The sequence below is a fragment of the Sus scrofa genome, chromosome 4, assembly GCF_054392235.1.
Source record: "Sus scrofa isolate SSC_HxYL_T2T_F1_AM1 chromosome 4, Sscrofa_HxYL_maternal_Yorkshire_Landrace_v2.0, whole genome shotgun sequence".
NCBI classification, from domain to species: Eukaryota; Metazoa; Chordata; class Mammalia; order Artiodactyla; family Suidae; genus Sus; species Sus scrofa.
Window position 1 is genome coordinate 32130038 of NC_139386.1, and position 20752 is coordinate 32150789.

Genomic DNA, 20752 nt, shown 5'->3' on the forward strand with positions numbered 1-20752 from the left:
CTATTTGTACGGTATACATTTTTTACAACTATTTGCTTTCTATCTAAATGTGTCTTTACATTTAATGTATTTCATAGATAAGATACAATTGGAGCATACTTTTCCTTCATCCTGAATTTTTGCTTTTTAGTAAAGAGTTTAATGCCATTAAAATTTAATGCAGTTGTTGGAGTTCCCATCATGGTGCAATGGTTAACGAATCCGACTAGGAACCATGAAGTTGTGGGTTCCATCCCTGGCTTTGCTCAGTGGGTTAAGGATCCGGCATTGCTGTGAGCTGTGGTGTAGCTTGCAGATGTGGCTTGGATCCCTCATTGCTGTGGCTCTGGTGTAGGCTGGTGACTACAGCTCGGATTAGACCCCTAGCCTGGGAACCTCCATATGCCACGGGAAGCGGCCCTAGAAATGGCAAAAAGACAAAAAAAAAATTAATGCAGTTGTTTATATGGTTGAATTTGGGTCTACCATTTTATTATTTGCTTTCTCTTTGTCTTCTGCTTTTTGCTTTCTTGTTAATTGGTTTCTGACCCTCTTTGAATTATTGAAATACCTTTAAGAATTTTATTTTAACTGATGTATTGAATTTTAGTTATTCCTCTTTGCATATTTTCAAGTGTTTACCCTAGGGGTTAAATATATGCATTCCTAGAGCTCCCTGGTGGCTTAGCAAGTTAAAGATCCAGTTTGTTAATACCATGGTGCAGGTTTGATCCCTGGTCTAGGAACTTCTGCCATGCCACAGGCACAGCCAAAAATAAATTAAATTTAAAAAAAGAAAAGAAATATGGATTATCTATGCACAGTCTACTTAGAATTCTTATATTTCAACTTCAAAAAAAAAGCATATGAGAATACATACTGGAATCATTTAGGTCTATCAACCACCGAAATCCTTTATATTATAATTATCACATATATTACATCCACATGCACTATAATCCCAAGAAAATGCTATAATTTTTGCTTTAATCAAAATTTAAATTGATTAAATTTTAATTTTAAAAGACTAATGGGAAAATAATCTTGTGTATTTATCCAGATAGGTAGCATTTTGACACTCTTCATTCCTTCTTGAAAATGCAAGCTTCATATATAATTTCCTTTTTTACTGAATAATTTCCTTTACCATTTCTTATATTGTAGATATGTTAGTGACAAACTCTGTAGTTTTATTTGAAAATGTTTTTATTTCTTTTTTATTCTGGGAAAACTTGTGTCTACTGGATATAAAACTCTAGATTGATCATGTTTTTGTATTTCGAAATTTATAAACACTTTTCCACTGCCTTTTAATCTTCATATTTTCTAATGAGAAGTCAGAGATCATTCAAATTTTTATTCCCTCTATATAGTGTGTCATTGTTTTCTTGCTGCATTCAAGATTTTCTCTCTGTTGTTAGCTTTTAAAAATTTTGGTTTATTTTAAGACAGCTTTGGGTTCACTGAGCTTCCTGAGCCTATAAATGTATGGCTTTCACAAAACTGGGGACATTTTTGGATTTATTTACTCAAATATTTCATCTGCTCTATTTTTTTCCTTACACTTTTGGACTTCAATTGCACATATATTTAAACTTTTGATACTGTTTCACAGATGCTCTGTTTACTTTTTCAATCTTTTTTCTGTTTATTAGACTACATGACTTCTATGGACAGATCTTCAAGCTCAGATTCATTCTTCCGTTATCTTCATTCCACAGTTGCAACCATCCATTTCATATTTTTTCAGATATTTCAGTGAGAATTCCTATTTGATATTTCTATATTTTTTTTTACTTTTCATTACAAGCCTATTTTCCTTTAACTTATTAAATATAATTAGAACAGTTGCTTTAAAGTTATTGTTTGTTAATTCAGACATCTGGAAATCTTCAGGGCTGGCCCCCACTGACTGTATTATCTTTTGAGAAAAGAGGTTCTTCATATATTGAGTGACTTTATACTGTATTTTGTGAATCCACTTCATGAATAAGTTTTTTTTTTTTTTTTTTCCCCTTAGAGCCGCCTCAGCAGCATATGGAAGTTCCCGAGCTAGGGGTTGAATTAGAACTGCAGCTGCTGGCTTATACCATAGCCACAGCAACACAGGATCCAAGTCAGATATGCAACCTACATTGCGGTTGTGGCAACATCAGATCCTTAACCCACTGAGCAAGGCCAGGGATTAAACTCTCATCCTCATGGACACTATTTCAGGGTCCTAACCTGATGAACAACAATAGGAACTCCATGAGCTTTTGTGAGGGCTCAAGATTTTGTCGTATTCTTCTGAACAATGTTTACAATTCTGTTTTAGTAGGCAATATACTTAGTTAAACTGCAAACGCAGACCTAATCAGCAACTCAGGTCTAGATTCAGTTATTTTGTTCCCCTCCTTTCTGGCCTGCTTGCAATCTGCCCTGCCCTTATATCATTCAGAGATCAGACAGAGATTTGGGCAGAGTTGTCTACAAATTTATGTCTACTAGCTCCAGCTCTTTCCTTTCCAGTATTCTCTCATCTATTTTCTAGCAACTGCAGATGCCCTAAACTCTCTCTCCTAGTTCATCAAGCTAGAATGACTGTAAGTTTTCTATCAGTGTTTTTCCTGCCTTATGTGGAGGCATTGGCAACCTGCGTGTTAATCCTCAAGTTAAAGGATATAAAAACAGGAAACTCAACCAGTGTCAGTCCATTTTTTACATTTTGAATTTCCTTCAGAATCTACATGCTTTAAGTAATTTAGTTCAGTTGACCAGAGTTTATAGTTGTTATCTTTGGGAAAGCTTTTTGGTTAGTAATTCATTTAGCCACAATGGAACAGAACACTTACCACTTATTTATCCATTTTGTGTTTATACTTTGTGTCCCCAGGACAAGGAACTTTTTTGTTCTTTACTGATGTGATGGCTGCACAGTGACAATGGACTTTTTTAAAAGATTAAAAATTATATAAGAAACATTGAAAAAGATGTGCTACATCACTAAGAATCAGAAAGAAATTTTAAAGGTGTGATATCCATTCATACTCATCAGATTGGCAAAAGTTAAATTTCTGAGCGTATCCATTGGCAAACATGTAGTGAAATGGAAACTCTCACACACTGTTAATGGGAGTGTAAATTAGTCACTATCGGAGAGTAATTCCTGTAATCTTATAGAAAAATTCCTGCACTTGTGCACAATGAGACAAATATAAAAACATACACAAATATTTCAATAGTATAGATTTATAGTAACCAAAAAGCACATAAACATAAAACTATAAATAAAATGCAATATATTTATACAAAAGAACATTATAAAATAGATCAAATGAATAAAATAGAGACACTGCTTCACTATGGAAAAATGTGCAACACAATATTAAATTTAAAAGATGGATTGATATACACAGCATAGTACCATTTATATATGACTTGAAAGATGAAAAAGTGGGAGTTCCCGTCGTGGCTCAGTGGTTAAAAAATCCGACTAGGAACCATGAGATTGTGGGTTTGATCCCTGGCCTTGCTCAGTGGGTTAAGGATCTGGCGTTGCCGTGAGCTGTGGTGTAGGTTGCAGATGTGGCTTGAATCCTGTGTTGCTGTGGTTCTGGCGTAGGCCAGCGGCTACAGCTCGGATTAGACCCCTAGCCTGGGAACCTCCATATGCCACGGGAGCAGTCCTAGAAAAGGCAAAAAAGACAAAAAAAAAAAAAAGACGAAAAAGTAATATTATTCATCTTTATGGTGTATGTAATAATTGTACATAAACTTGCAAGAGAATGATATATGCTAATTTCAAATGATAGTTAACTGAATAGTGAGGCAAATGGTATGAAGAAGACTCAGATTTTAATATTCTATTTCTTAAATGATGATGTGTATATGGATATTCATTATATTATAATCCACACACTTTTAAACCCATATATTGTCAAAATATTTCATATAAAAATGGAGCTAATACTTACAAATAGGATTATTTTAAGAATTAAGTAGTACATTTATACTAAATAACTTATGAGTTCTGGTTGTGGCTCAGTGAGTTAAGAACCCAACTAGTATATGTGAGAATGTGGGTTCAATCCCTGGCCTCATCAGGTGGTTAAGGATCTGGTGTTGCTGCAAGCTGAGGCCTAAGTTGTGGATTCGGCTTGGATCTGGCATTGCTGTGGCTGTGGTGTAGGCCAGCAACTGCTACTCTGATTTGACCCTAGCCTGGGAACTTTCATATGCCATGGGTGTGACCCTAAAAAGATAAGTACCTAAATAAATAAATAACTTATAAATAACTTTAGTAAAATGATAAAAGATTGGTGAGGTAGGTATAGGTTTTCTGTAAAATGACAATAATCAAAAATTGTAATGAAAATACCCAGCAATATCAATAAAGGAAAATATTTAAAATGTAATATATAAGACCAATACTCAAATTCATTCTATTACTAGGATAGATAAATACCAATTCAAATAAATGGAAAGGTAAGCTGAGTCTCTAGATAATGAGTCAAATTTGTGAAGATGTTACTACTTTAAAAACCAATTTGTGGCTCAATAGTTTAAGAATCTGACATAGTGGCTTTGAGGATGTGGGTCCAATCCCTGGCCTTGTTCAGGGGGTTAAGGGTCTGGCCTTGACTCAAGCTATGATGTAGGTAGCAGATGCAGCTCAGATCTAGCATTGCTGTAGCTGTGGCATAGGCTGGCAGCTGCAGCTCCAATTCAACCCCTAGCTAGGGAACTTCCATATACCACAGGTACAGCCCTAAAAAGAAAAAAAATATCATATGTTAAACATATCATAAACAAAATTTAAAAGTAAATTCCTAACAGGAAAGTATGCTTTTTAAATTTTGGGCAGAGTGATAATATTTGAATAATAAGAACTCTTCTTAATAAGAAAAAAATAAGACTCTAGAATTTTAAAATAGGCAAAGGAAATGAGAAGGTAATTTACAAATATAAGATATGAATATCTGATAAATGCACATAAATTGTTTGATCACACTAATAATCTAATCTGAACTATATAATACTTAAAAAGCAGCAAGTTTCACTTTATCAAATTAGCAAAGATTTTTAGGAATCTAATAATACTGACACGAGCAGGATTTCTATAAGAGTGACAGGAAAAGGTCAAGAGATTCCTCTAAAGATAAAGCTTATAAAACATGGGCAAAAATATTAAAAATCAATCATTTGAAGGTAACAGAAAACATCCAATGACGGGCAGAAACTTGAGAAATATGTATTCTAGAAAAAGTGCCATCACAATGGGCAAGAACTCCAACTTTGTGGCTTTCTGGTCTGGGAAAGCTCCGCAATTCTCCCAGCTCAGAGAAACCACAACTTTAATAGCTTCAAGGGGGAGATAACAGAGTTCAGAAATGTACAAGGCCTGGAAATTATATACTCCAAAATCTGAACATAAACTCTGCCAAAATTCCTGCCTGACTCCTAAATTGTTTCTAAATAAATAAATAGTAAAAATAATGACAGAATAGTAAAAATAGTAATAATTAAAACATCTTTGAAGATTAAACTAAAATAATATCATGTGGAAATTCTAAGATTCAAAACTGTCTGTACAATTTGTCCTTGCTTTTGCAGGGAAAAAAAAAAAAAAGGAAAGAATGGAAAGAAGAAAGAAATACAGAATTTACAGCCTATTATATTCTGGGTGTTGGCTGTCTTTGACTCTTACTCCAGTAGGACATAGACAGTCTTAAGTGAATTCATCCAAATATTCACTTTCCTGAATGTGTATTCTCTCATAACAGAGGTCTGTTTGAAAATTGTTGAGATATATTCTGGATTCTTTCCTACCACTGCCTTCACTGTTAAAGATAATATTCATGATTTTTTCTTTTTTTTAGTGGATGATGGTAGGTATAAAACAACTTTTATATTTAGATTTTCCTAGATTCAATAAGTGAATGAGGTAATATTTTTATTGTAAAATGTCAGTACTTGCTATTTGTCAGAAATGATACGTTTTGAGATTTTTTTACACATGATGCAAATGTCTGATGTGAACCTGAAAATGTTCTTACGGTCTTTAAAATTTTATTTTAGAGTATATAAGCTAACAGGGACTACCTAAAAAATCCTGTTAGATAAAAAATTTAGTGAGAAATACGGATATTACTGAAGATCTTATCAGAGATACAGCTCAGCAAATAATTTTAAAATGTTTTACTAGACATTTTTGTTGTCCTTGAATTTTAGAGCACACTGCCATAGAAGTTTTTGGTTTTCCTTCTTCTTTTCAAACTCACAGATTTACAAGTTTCTTTCTCCGCTCTTATATACTTCCTCAGCTTCCAACTCTAGTTTTCTCACACATAAAATTACATCTATGCTTTGTCCTACAAACACTTAACCTTCTTAGAAACCAACCAGTTCAGCAACCATCTATTCTTACTTGAGTGTATTTTTTGGGCTATTCCTTCATGAAAATGATAGCATTCTTTGTAAGTGTATACATATAAATGGAAGAAAATTCTCTAAAAATTTAATATGTATGAGAAGTTTTAATTTTCCTATTTATGCTTTTCTGTAATTTTCCTCAAAATTTCCACAAACACCTTGTTACTTTACAATAAAAAAGAAGTTATGAAAAACTACATGAAACACTAAGAGCCATTAAAAGGAATGAAATACCAGCATTTTTAGCAACATGGATGGACCTAGAAATTATCATGCTAAGTTAAGTCAGTCATACAATGAGACACCAACATCGATTGCTTTCACTGACATGTGGAATCTGAAAAAAGGACAGAATAAATTTCTTTGCAGAATAGATACTGACTTACAGACTTTGAAAAACTTATGGTTTCCAAAGGAGACAGTTTGGGGGGTACGGAGATGCACTGGGGTTGTGGGATGGAAATCCTATAAAATTGGATTGTGATGATCATTGTATAAATGTAATAAATTCATTGAGTAATAAAAAATTTAAAAAATAGAATGCATAAGCAATAAGGCCCTGTTGTATAGCACAGGGAACCATATTCAGTCTCTTGGGACAGAACATAATGGAAAATAAAATAAGAAAGGGAATGTATACGTACATATGACTAGGTCCCTTCACCGTGCAGCAGAAATTGGCACAACGCTGTAAATCAATGATACTTTAATTTTAGAAAAAAGTAAAATAAACAAATAAAATTTTAAAAAATAAAAATAATACTACAACCCCCCCCAAAAAAACAAACAAAAAAAGAAAAACTACATGAAACACTAAGAGAATGGAGTAAAGATTTATGTAAATTTAAAATGATAAAGGCGGTTTTGCAAGTCAATGGCAAAAAGATGAATATTTTTAAAGTGGTCTTGGGAAAATTGGAAAATGAAAGGTTTTGATTCTCACTTCATACCATACTTGAAAATAAATTTCAAGTAAATAATTTAATGGAACAGATAAGAAATATATTTGTAAAAACCTGGAGAAAAATATAGGTTAATGTCTAACTGATGTTAAATATGGGAGGACATCCTAGGTAATGTTTACCTAAAACAATCAGACTGCCAGATATTTTTCTAGAAATGATAGATTTATTCAGGATCAGAAGAGAATTTCAATCTGGGGTCTGCAACTATGGCAAGTCATGTGCAATTTCTCACACAGCAAAGGAAGGGCTTTTATAGAGGGGGAAAAGGAATTTGGAAAGCTATAGAAAACAAAGATTCTATGGCTTTTCATTGGCTGAGTTCCTGCCAGGAAAGAAGAAGAGTCTTTCTTCTCCCTCTACTGTTCTGCCATTCTCACAAAGTGTGGGAGTTCCACTTCTGATCTCCTAGCTCCATTTAATTGATGTTTCTGTTTATTCATTTTTTGCATTTCCCCCTTTTGATCATGATCATTCTAGTTTCAGTGGCTATTTGTCCTGTAATACTAAAAAGGATTTTTCCTGACTGTTAGTATCTCATTGGAGGAAAAGCGCACAGATTGGAAACCTACTGAGGTTACATACAAGTAACAACGAAGGAGAACTCTCAGGCATTTTCTATCTAAGATCACATGTCATCAAGATCATAGAAATTAGAGATCACATGAAGCATTCTGTCATCATCAAATTTAAGAACAAATTTCTAACAGGTCTGGTCTAAAAACATTAGGAAAGCTGTCTCATCAGATATCATCTTTAATTTCAGGTCCAATCAGTGTCCAGTGCCTTCTTTAGGTGTGTCACAAATTCCTTGGAATTTGTCAGCAGAGTGTTGGTTAGCAGTGCCTGACAGAATCATTTCCAGCATGATTCAAGAGCATTTTTTGGAAGGTGTCTTTTCTGACAGATGAAATCTTAGGCTGCAAGGTTCGAAGGTGGGATGCTTATGCTGTCTCTCAAGAGCACACCGTATAAAGACTCCTCCACCGAAATATTATTTTTTTATTTTTCTGATTTTTAGTGCTGCACCCATGGCATAGGAAGTTCCCAGGCTAGGGTTCGAAGTGGAGCTACAGCTGCTGGCCTACACCACAGCCACAGCAATGTAGGATCCAAGCCACATCTGCAACCTACACCACAGCTCATAGCAATGCCAAATCCCTGGCCCACTGAATGAGGCCAAGGATTGAACCTGCAACCTTATGGATACTAGCTGGATTCATTTCCACTGTGCCATGATGGGAACTCCCAAAACATGACTATTTTTAATAGAAGCAATTAAGCCTTTGAAATACCAGTGTATCTCTCATTTTATCAGTGTGGGTTAAAAGAAGGAGGATCTCAACAAAATAACACCTAAAAAGATCACACACCATGATCAAGTTGGATTCTTCCCAAGTTCATAAGGATGGTTCAAACTACTTAAATTAATCAGTGTCATAAATACACAACATTAACAAAAGAAAGGTCAAAAACAACATGATCATCTCAATAGATGCAGAAAAAGTTTTGAAAAAAAATCCAACATCCATTCATGACAAAAACTCTTACAAAGTGGGTATAGAGGGAACACACATTAACATAATAAAAGCCATTTATGACAAACCCACAGCCAATAGAATACTCAATGGAGAAAAGCTGAAAGCCTTCCCACTAAAATCTGGAAGAAGATAAGTATGCCCACTCTCACCACTTTTATTGAACATAGTATTGGAAGTCCTAGCCACAGCAATCAGATAAGAAAAAGGAAAAAAAAAAAGTATCCAAATTGGAAGAGGAGGTAAAATTGTCCCTCTATGCAGATGACATGACAAATATATGTAGAAAACCCTAAGGCCTCCACACAAAAACACTCAAACTGATCAATGAATTCAGCAGAGTAGCACAATATAAGATTAACACTCAGAAATCAGTTGTATTTCTGTATACTAACAATGAAATATTAGAAAAGGAATATAAAAACTCAATACCCTTTAAAATCACATCCTCAAAAATTAAATACCTAGGAATACACCTGACTAAAGATATCAAAGACTTATATGCTAAGAACTATAAAACATTAAACAAGTAAATTAAAGAGGATTAAAGAAATGGGAAGATATTCCCTGTTCTTGGATTGGAAGAATTAATATCATTAAAATGGCCATACTACCCAAAGAAATCTACAGACTTAATGCAATCCCTATCAAATTACCCATGACATTTTTCACAGAACTAGAACAAAAATACAAAAAATTATATGGAACCATAAAAGAACCATAACTATCTCAGCCTTTAGACAATATTACAAAGCTACAGTAATTAAGACAGTGTGGCACTGGTACAAAAACAGACATGAGGAAAAATGGTAAAGGACAGAGACCTCAGAAATAAAGACAGATACCTATGGTCAATTAATCTTCAACAAAGGAGGCAAAAATACAAAATGGGAAAACGACAATCTCTTCAGCCAGTGGTGCTGGCAAAACTGGACAGCTGGATGTAAATCAATGAAATTACAATACAGCCTCACAACATGCACAAAAATAAACTCAAAATGGCTTAAAGACTTAAACATAGGATAAGACACCATCAACCTCCTAGAAGAGAACATAGCAAAAACTTCTCTGACATCAAATGTTTTCTTAGGTCAGTCCCCCAAGGCAACAGAAATAACAAAAATAAGCTAATGGTACCTAATCAAACTTACAAGCTTTTGCACAGCAAAAGAAACTATGAAAAAAAAAAACGAAAAAGACAACCAATGGAAAGGGAGAAAATAGTTGCAAATGATACAACCAACAGAGGCTTAATCTCCAAAATACACAAACAACTCACACAACTCAACAGTAAAAAAAAAATCCAAAAAACCCAATTGAAAAATAGTTAGAAGACCTAAACAGACATTTCTCTATAAAAGAAGACATACAGATGGTCAACATGCACATGAAAAAAGGCTGAACATAACTAATTATTAGAGAAATGCAAATCAAAACTACAATGATCATGGAGTTTTTTATTTTTCTTTTGTTAATGTGGTATAGGACGTTGATTGATTTGAGTATGTTGAACCATCTTTGTGCACCTGGGATGAATCCCGGCTGGTCGTGCTGTATGATCTTTTTTATATGTTCTTGGATTCAGTTGGCTAAAATTTTGTTGAGAATTTTTGTGTCTATACTCATCAAAGATATTGGCATATAGTTTTCTTTTTTGGTGGTATCTTTGTCTGGTTTTGGAATTAGGGTAATGGTGGCATCATAGAATGTCTTTGGGAGTGTTCCTTCTACTTCAACCTTTTCAAAAAGTTTAAGGAGGATAGGTATAAGTTCCTCTTTGTATGTTTGGTAGAATTCACCTGTGAAGCCATCATCTCAATAGATGCCCAGAAAGCATTTGACAAAGTACAACATCCATTCATGATCAAAATTCCTACCAAAGTGGGTATAGAGGGAACATACCTTAACATAATTAAAGCCATTTATGAAAAACCCACAGCAAATACAATACTCAATGGAGAAAAGCTGAAAGCCTTCCCACTAAAATCTGGAAAAAGACAAGGATGCCCACTCTCACCACTGATATTCAACATAGTACTGGGAGTCCTAGCCACAGCAATCAAACAAAAGAAAGAAACGACATCCAAATAGGAAGAGAAGAGGTAAAACTGTCACTCTATGCAGATGACATGATACTATATGTAGAAAACCCTAAGGACTCAACCCAAAAACTACTCCAACTGATCAACAAATTTAGAAAAGTAGTAGGATTATAGATTAGCATTCAGAAATCAGTCGCATGTATTCTAACAATGAAATAATAGAAAAGGAATATAATAATACAATATCTTTTAAAACTGCACCCCAAAAAATCAAATACCTGGGAATACACCTGACCGAGGAGGTAAAGGACTTATATGCCCAGAACTATAAAACATTAATCAAGGAAATTAAAGAAATGGAAAGATATTCCATGCTCCTGGGTTGGAAAAATTAATATTGTAAAAATGGCCACACTACCCAAAGCAATCTACAGATTCAAAGCAATCCCTATCAAATTACCCAGGACATTTTTCACAGAACTAGAACAAACAATCCAAAAATTTATATGGAACCACAAAAGACCCAGAATTTCCAAAGCAATCCTGAGAAACAAAAACCAAGCAGGAGGCATAACTCTCCCAGACTTCAGGCAATATTACAAAGCCACAGTCATCAAGACAGTGTGGTAGTGGTAGCAAAACAGACATACAGAACAATGGAACAGAATAGAGAACACAGAAATAAACCCAGACACTGACGGTCAGTTAATCTTTGACAAAGGAGACAAGAACATAAAATGGGAAAAAGACTGCCTATTCAGCAAGAATTGGGGGAAACCTGGACATCTGTATGTATATCAGTGAAACAAGAACACACCCTCATACCATGCACAAAAATAAACTCCAAATGGCTTAAAGACTTAAATATAAGACAAGACACCATCAAACTTCTGGAAGAGAATATAGGCAAAACATTCCCTGATATCAACCTTATTATATTTTCTCAGGTCAGTCTCCCAAAGCAACAGATATAAGAGCAAAAACTAACCAATGGGACCTAGTCAAACTGACAAGCTTTTGCACAGCAAAGGAAACCAAAAAGAAACCAAAAAGACAACTTACAGAATGGGAGAAAATACTTTCAAATGATGCAACTGACAAGGACCTAATCTCTAGAATATATAAGCAACTTATACAACTCAACAGCAAAAAAGCCAATCACCCAATGGAAAAATGGGCAAAAGACCTGAATAGACATTTCTCCAAAGAAGATGTACAAATGGCCAACAAGCACATGAAAAAATGTACAACATCACTGATTATTAGAGAAATGAAATCAAAACTACCATGAGAATGGCCATCACTAATAAGTCCACAAAGAACAAATGCTGGAGGGGGTATGGAGAAAACGGAACTCTCCTGCACTGTAATGTAAGCTGGGGGAATGTAAACTGGTACAACCACTATGGAGAACAGTATGGAGTACTCCACTATGGAGTACCTTAGAAATCTATACATAGAACTACCATATGACCCAGAAACTCCACTCTTATGCATATATCCGGACAAAACTTTCCTTAAAAAAGACATGTGCACCTGCATGTTCATTGCAGCTCTATTCACAATGGCCAAGACATGGAATCAACCCCAATGTCCATCAACAGATGATTGGATTAGGAAGATGTGGTATATATACACAATAGAATACTACTCAGCCATGAAAAAGAATGACATAATGCCATTTGCAGCAATATGGATGGAACAAAAGAGTGAAGTAGGTCAGAAAGAGAAGACAAATACCATAGGATATCACTTATATCTGAAATTGAATATACAGCACAAATGAACCTTTCCAAAGAAAAGAAAATCATGGACTTAGAAAATAGACTTGTGATTGCCAAGGGGGAGGGGGAGGGAGTGGGGCAGTTGGGGAGCTTGGGGTTAATAGATGCAAACTATTGCCTTTGGAATGGATTAGCAATGAGATCCTGCAATGTAGCACTGGGCACTATGTCCAGTCACTTAAGATGAAGCATAATGTGAGAAAATAGAATATGTACATGTATATGTAACTGGGTCATTATGCTGTACAGTAGAAAAAAATTGTATTGGGAAATAACAATTTTAAAAAAACCGCAATGTGTTACTACCTCACTCCAGTCAGAATGGTCATCATTAGTACATCTATGAATAACAATTGCAGGAGAGGATGTGGAGAAAAGGGAGCCTTCTTACACTGTTAGTGGGAATGTTAATTGGTACAACCACTATGGAAAACAGTATGGAGATTCCTCAGAAAATTAAATATCAAAATACCATATGATCCAGAAATCCCACTCCTTGGCATATATTTGGATAAAATTTTATTCAAAAAGGTACAACACCCCTATATCCACTGTAGCATTATTCACAGTAGCCAAGACATGGAAATAACCTAAATGTCCATCAACAGATGAATGGATTAAGAAGATGTGGTACAGGCATTCCCACTGTGGCACAGCAGAAACTAATCCAACTAGTATCCGAGAGAATATGGGTTTGATCCCTGACCTTGCTCTATGGGTCAGGGATCTGGTGTTGCCTTGAGCTGTGGTGTAGGTCACAGACGCAACTCAGATCCTGTTTTGCTGTGGCTGTGGCAGAGACTGGCAGCTGCAGCTCTGATTAGACCTCTAGCCTGGTAACTTAGAAGAAGATGTAGTACATATATATGCACAATGGAATTCTACTCAGCCAAAAAAAGAATAAATAAAGCTATATGCAGCAACATAGATGGAATTAAGAGATTCTCATAGTAAGTGAAGTAAGTCAGAAAGAGAAAGACCAATACCATATGATACTACTTATTTGTGGAATCTAAAATATGGCACAGATGTACCTATCTACAGAATAGAACAGGTCTCAGAGAAATGGAGAGTAGACTTGTGGTTGCCAAGGAGGAGGAGGAGGGAATGGGATGGACTGGGAGTTTGGGGTTAGTAGATGTAAACTATTACATGAAAAATGGATAAGCAATGAGGTCCTGATTATAGCACAAGGAATCATATCTAATCACTTGCGATAGAACCTTATGGAAGATACTGTGAGAAGAGTCTGTATATATGTATGACGGGGCCACTTTGCTGTACAGTGGAAACTGACATAACATGGCAAATCAACCATAATAAAATTTTTTTTTAAATGAGGAGCCAAGTGCATTGGGCATCCTGTGATTATCTTAAAATGTGAAAGTTTAAGAGCTCTAAAAGGCCTGGATCTAAGGGTTAGAAGAACCAATGGCAATATTTTGGCCAAAGTATTTGGTTGGTAGTCCTCTATAAATTTTGTCAACTATGTTTTAATAATGCCATTTGAGTCTTAATAGATCAATGGACTAAACAGAGGATTTAGGGTGGTAAGCACAATGAAAGTGTTATAAAACCGGCCCAACAACACAAACTTGTGAAGTATACCTACACAGTAAAATGTGTTTCTTGATAGTCATGAAGTTTGGTATACCGTTATACCAGGTAGGTATAATATTTTCCAAATGAACTTTAGCCACAGAAGAGACAGTATTCTGTTTGCAAATGAAGACTTTAGTACAGTGTTAAAACATACGGACTGTGATTAAAACATATTTATAACCAAGAGATGGAGGAAATTGTATAAAATCAATTTTGCAGGCCTCATGTGGTCTGTTAGGCAGTCTTAAATGGCAAGTAGAAGCATGAACAGTCTTCTTTGGGTTGCACTTCAGACAAATGGAACAAGTGAGGCTGACACTTTTTTCAGCCTTGTTAGTATTTCCCCACTAATACTGATTAACAAATGCTATCATTTTGTCAGTAGATCAGTGGTTTAATGCACAGACAATGGTGTGCAGTAGAAATTTTAAAGTCTCTGTTAGGACTTGATTGCAATTTGGTCCAAACCAAAGCTTTCTCTTTTCATCAAACCAACAATTTTTGAATTCAAATCTTGTTTTTCCTTTTCTGGGGCCAATTATTTTGCTTCTCTAGCCAGTCCCTTTAAGGGAAGCATTCCTTGTGGAAATATCAGCAAGGTGATCTCCTTTAGCTTTCAGAGAATCAAATTTGAAACCCAGAATCTTTTTTTTTTTTTCTTTTTGTCTTCTTAGGGCCACACCACAGCATATGGAGGTTCCCAGGCTAGGGATTGAATTAGAGCTGTAGCCGCTGGCCTATGCCACAGCCAGATCTGAGCTGTGTCTGCAACCTGCACCACACCTCACGGCAACACTGATGATTAACCCACTGAGCAAGGCCAGAGATCAAACCTGCATCCTCATGGATGCTAGTCAGATTCGTTTCTGCTGAGTCACCACAGGAACTCCAAAATCCAGAATCTTAATTATAGTTAAAGTAGCAGGTAAAAACATTGCATCCAATATTCCTAAACACAGGACCATCTGGAAGGAAGCCATGCTGCCTCCACAACATTCCAAAATCATGAGCTGCTCTGAAAGCATATCTACTGTGAGTATAGGTATTGGAAATTTTGTCCTCAGTTAAAATATAACTCTACATAAGAGTATATAGTTCATTCTGTTGGGCTGAAGTAGCCATAGGTAAAGAGGCTGCTTCAACAAAATCAAAAGAAGTTACATTAGCATACCCACCACAATATTTGCTATTGTTGCTATTTTAATAAAAACAATCACTGAACCATAAGAAGTCAGCATTACGCAGAGGTTCTTCCTCTAGATCATCACAAAGAGTGAGGAGGTGATCCATCAACATAAGCAGTCCTAAGGGATTTCTTTGCTGAGATGGGTGAAGAGTAACTCGATTAAGATGACTATAATGTAAAAGAATTATATGATGAGTATTTAACGAAAGGGCTTTATAGGAAGTGAGGTAGCTGGCTGAAAAATGTTGAGTATGATGAGAATTCAAGAGAGCTTCTACTGCAAAAAGTACAAAAATGGTTAAAGGGGATCCCACAATGATTTTCTTGGTGGCCTTAGCTAAAAGATCAGTGACCATAATGTCTCTAAGGCAAGGTATGCTTGTACCACAGGATCCAGTTGCTAACTCTAGTACCCTATAGTTTGATGTTGGTCCTTATGGTTCCCTGTGTGTTCTCCAAGGGCGTTCTCTTCCTTTTCATATACAAAAAGGAAAAATGGAATCTGGTAATTAGGATGTCCAATGGCAAGTGAGTTCATCAAACTCTCCATTAAGACCTTGAAAGCTATGCTGTCCAATCCTTCCCATCAAATTTGGTTAGGGTTGTTATTGTTTAGTAAGAGAGAAATTTGGATCCAATTTTGGCAATAACCAACTAGCCTGAGAAAAATCTCATAGCTGGTGATTAATTTGGGGTTTGGGGAACTTAGGAAACCAGAAAGTCTATCTAGATCTAGGTGTAGTCCCTATTCTGATGTCAGATGCCATAAATATCATTACCTCAGTCTGGGCAAACTCTAATTTCTCTTTAGTGATTTTATGTTCCTTTAAGGCTAAAAGCTTTAGCAAGAGGATGTTGTCTTCCTGTGAGGAGGCTTGCAAAGTAGAACAAAGAAGAAAATCATCCACAAATTGCAACAAAATATAAACCCCAGGGAACTTTATATCATTTTGATCAGCCTTCAGGGTTTATGAGAAATAAGAAAGACTCTTGATATAACCCTGAGGCATTACTATTTTGGGGAACTGTTTTCCTTCCCAAGTGTAGGCAAAAGGTATTAGCTAGTTTCATCAACTGGAATACTTAAAGCATGCATTATATATGTCAATTACAGTAAATAATTTGCTTCCAGTGGAATGGATGTGAGTGCCATATGAATATTAAGAACAACAGGGTGTCAAGGAGTAACAGTTCTGTTTATTGTTTAGAAGTCCTGGACAAGGAGTTCCCGTGGTGGCGCGGTGGTTAACGAATCCGACTAGGAACCATGAGGTTGAGGGTTCAGTCCCTGCCCTTGCTCAGTAGGTTAAAGATCCGGCGTTGCCGTGAGCTGTGGTGTAGGTTGCAGATGCAGCTCAGATCCAGCGTTGCTGTGGCTCTGGCGTAGGCTGGCGGCTGCAGCTCCGATTCGACCCCTAGCCTGGGAACCTCCATATGCCCTGTGAGCGGCCCAAGAAATAGAAAAAAGACAAAAAAAAAAAAAAAAAGAAGAAGTCCTGGACAAACCTCCACCATCAGCCCTTTTTCTCACTAGTAAAATGGGAGTGCTATGGGGTCTGACACAAAGATCAGGAAACCTGACTCTTATAATCTTCTATTATGGGCTTTATGCCTTGGGATTCATTACTTATTTGGGTATTGATTCATTTGGGAAGAAATTTTGAGGGATTTATGTGAATCTTGATGGGAGATCCACTGAGGATTTTGCCAATATCGGTTGGAGATTTTGCCCATGAGGAAGGTGGTATCTGATTCATATAGGGACAAATAATTACTGTTTCCAGAATTGGCTCTAATACCATCAGTGATGGAACACATAAAAAATGTCAATAATTTCATTTAATTCACCTGGTTGGCTACTTTGATAACCAGTATCAAATTCTAAAATTAATACCTTCTTGTGAGAGAAAAAAAATTAAAATATTCTACTTCTCTAAGAAGTTTTAGCCTAATACATACACAGGGGTGGAGGAACTAAGTAAAAAATAATCTGTATCTCTCAAAGGGCCTAAACAATAGAGAATAGGTTCAGACACAGGAACCTTTTGAGGTTCATTAATGACCCCACTATTTGAACTGTTTTAGTACTCTGACACAGGAGCTGCTTTATAGCAGTGGAGTTGAGTACCAAAAGTGTGGCCCAGTGTCAATTAGGACTGAAATAGATTCATCCACAATCTGAAGAAATAGTTCTCCAAAGATTAAGAGAGGGGGGTTGGGAAGAACACCTGTAGTTCCTTGGAGCCCCATCATTGAGAACTGAGAGGACATTAGAAAGGCTGGTGAGAGGGCTGACAGTGTTTGAAGTGCCTAATTTTGTAACAACCTCTTTTCCAATGTATTTGGCTCTTTGCAAAGGTAGCACTATTGGGGAGGATTTTGTTTTCATTTAGGAGCTTTCATTTGTTGGAGCTGAAGATTTAAGAATTTTGGTGATTTTCTCAGAGTGCAAGAAAGCTGGTTTGTCAGATTAACTAAATTCTGGATGGACACAGTTTCCCATTTCATCTCTGTCCTTTTACTACAAGGCAAAGGTCCCAGTTCAGCCCATTAATAAACATAGAATTAAAAACTTCCCTAGGTGAAATCAGCATATGGATGAAGACCAAAATTTTGTTTATAAATAATCTTAAGTTAATTGTAATGAACATGAACAGATTCACCAGATATTTTGTATGCAAGCATATTTTGTTCCAATCAATGGACTTAGGAAAAGCCCTAGGAATTGCTTGATGAAGTCGCCTAGCAATTGCCAGAGCCTGATTGCATAATAAGTTACCAAGCTAGTCTCCCAGTTGTAATTTTAAAGACCTTTCAGGATTGTTCCCAATTAGTGGTTTCCATTCAGTGCTGGCTTCGTTCTTCACTGACAGCCACATAAACTAGCTGATGTAAGTCACAGAAACCAGGTGATAAGTTTGACAGCGTATGATAAAATTCTCAGCAAATTTGTGAGCATCTTTAGTTACTTCGGGAAAATCTTTGAATATGGCTCACAGTTCAGCTTTAGTCCTGGGAATATAAGAAATTAAGGGGTTAGCCTCTGGATGCTCAGAAGGATTTAAAGGAAATTTTCTGACAAGTTCAAAGGAAAAAGGGGTGAGGAGAATTTCAGAGAAAAGGGGAAGTTTGGAAAGAGAATTAATATGGGAGCATTGTAGATGTATAGATAAAGCATAGGTGTGTGGGAAAGAGGAAAGACGCCACCAGAGGCAGTCTGGCCATGAGCTACTGAGGGAGAAGGACAAGATGTGGTCAGAGGAAGAGCCTGAGACAAGCCAGGGAAGAAGGAACTGAGGCTTCAGGAGCTATTTTATCTTTTTGTTAATGCTTGTTTGCCTCAAGTTAATCTTTTTTTTTTTTTTTTTTTTTGGTATTTTGTCTTTTTAGGGTTGCATCCATGGCACACAGAGAGAGATTCCCAGGCTAGGGCTCTAATTGGAGCTGTTGCCATCAGCCTACACCAGAGCCACAGCAACGCCAGATCCGAGCTGTGTCTTTGACCTACACCACAGCTCATGGCAACACCAGATCCTTAACCCACTGAGCGAGGCCAGGGATTGAACCCACAACCTCATGGTTCCTAGTCGGATTTGTTTCCACTGCACCACGATGGGAACTTCAAGTTAATCTTAAAATCTTATTTTGCGAAGAGGCAATTTTAGACTGCCAATAATGTTGGGAAACCTCAAAAATACCATTCCATTCAATTCTGGGTATTTTTGAGCTATTGCAGTCCAATTGATTTTAAGAAAATTAAGTTTGAGGATTTCCAAAGTTCTCCATTATGGCCACTGATATTCTAAATTGCCTTTGGTGGCCAGTCCATTTAGTTAGAAATGCATATAAGGACGATGGTGGTTTTTAAATATGAAATCAATCAGCCAGAGTCCCTGTAGGAGAGGTATCCTTAGAATATTTATATAACTGAGATTCCATTTCTCAGAGGTTTTTCTCTAGTGTAAAAGAATAATTTCCAAACAACTCAAACAGCTTAGAGCTCAAACAGCTCAATTCTAAGGGTTTGTAAGCTAATACCAGCTAGTTCTAAGGAAGCAGCTTGGCTCCAGAGAAGCCAGGCAGTTTCAGCCAGTTTCCAGAGAAACTATTTCAAACTGTATTCCAGCTTCCCTGTTTCAAAGGAAAGGACCAATGGCTGAACCTGTCCAATTTCAGTGAAGCATTCTCTGTTCTCAAAAGAATGGGCTGACACTTCTCAGTCAGCTGTGGTTGAAACAGACCAAAATACCAAACAATTACTTACAGAAGGAACAAGACTTAACCAGACAGAAGAAACCTTAAAGAGACCTTAAATAAAGCCTGGAAAGCTTGAAACACAAAGAGGGTATGAGTGTGGATCCAGGAGAAAAACTTAACTTCAAACTTCAGTGCTGATAAGAAAAACAATGAGTGACAATGGGTTCAACTGTGGGTCTGGTACCTGTTTCCTCACTAGCCCCAGAGCCTTTGAGGGTCTTCTCTGGTCCCCATATCAACCACCAAAATGCTGACCTGAAACAAATGTGGTGTGCCAGATATTCTTCCAGCAAAGATGTGTTTATTCAGGATCAGCAGAACATTACAATCTTAGGTCTGCAACCCTGGCCAACCACATGCAAGTCCTCACACAGCAAGGAAGGGAGAACACTTCTATAGAGGGTAAAAAGGAAGTTGGGAAGGCTGTAGTCAATGAAGAGTCCATGGTTTTTCACTGGCTGAGTCCTTGACAGGAAAGGAGTTGTTCCTGTCAGGCTTTGCTATTGTTGCATGAAAGCTCCCTTTCCAGTCTCTGAAATCTATTTAATTGAGGTTTCTGTTTATTAAGTTTTTAAGTATAAAAATGGCTGAAGAAATCACAAGGATATTACACTAGGCAAATATCAAAAGTTTCAGAAGATCAACTGATTTTATAAACACTGTGGAATGTTGTTAACATTAATATAATTTAAATCTCTGTATTCCATAGTTAGATGCTATCTACAGAGTATTCACAAAGTCAACATATACAAGATAACTTAGTATTAAAAATTGGATCCATTGCTTCAAATGTCTGGAAGTTTAGGAAAACAATCATACATATTATTTGGAAACCTAACATACAATTTAAAAACATTCATTTCCTGTTTCCCGACTTTTTTGTGGTATGCCCTTCTCAGCTCACAGATAAGAAAATTTGGTCTTAGTTTCTCATTTTCATATAGACATACAACCTTCCAGGTAGGGCCCTTCTAATCTAGGTCAGGGA

At 36.3% G+C, this 20752-nt stretch overlaps 1 long non-coding RNA gene across 3 annotated transcripts in view; it reads right to left on the reverse strand.

The window, feature by feature from the left end:
• Positions 1-20752, reverse strand: part of LOC110260243 (uncharacterized) — a 585810-nt gene that overhangs the window by 23978 nt on the left and 541080 nt on the right. The window contains exon 6 of one of the 3 annotated variants that reach the window (XR_014843511.1): positions 7038-7081. The exons of the other annotated variants lie outside the window; for them this stretch is intronic. This is a non-coding gene — a long non-coding RNA (uncharacterized LOC110260243). The remainder of the gene's footprint in view (positions 1-7037; positions 7082-20752) is intronic. 3 annotated transcript variants of the gene reach the window in all.